The 236-nt window shown below is 37.7% G+C and overlaps 1 pseudogene across 1 annotated transcript in view; it reads right to left on the bottom strand.

The window, feature by feature from the left end:
- LOC119589229 overlaps positions 1–236 on the bottom strand; it is an 11,027-nt pseudogene that overhangs the window by 3,790 nt on the left and 7,001 nt on the right.

The following is a 236-nucleotide window of genomic DNA, read 5'->3' on the forward strand; positions in this document are numbered from 1 at the left end:
GATCTAGTCTGACAAATGATCCGAGAAGTTTATTCAGCACTTCTGCACTTAATCCCAGGAAGTCTCGGAATTATCGTGAGAAGCTCCCATTACCGATAAATGACAAATCTAAACAACCATAAAAAAAACTTCCTTCAAATCACTCATGATGAGAAATATCCTGCTTCGTCTTATGACGTTCTGGGGATACGGGTAAATAAGAGTCATTATGGGACGTAATATCATGGCTATATTAT

Source organism: Penaeus monodon, chromosome 25 (genome assembly GCF_015228065.2).
Source record: "Penaeus monodon isolate SGIC_2016 chromosome 25, NSTDA_Pmon_1, whole genome shotgun sequence".
Lineage (NCBI taxonomy): Eukaryota > Metazoa > Arthropoda > Malacostraca > Decapoda > Penaeidae > Penaeus > Penaeus monodon.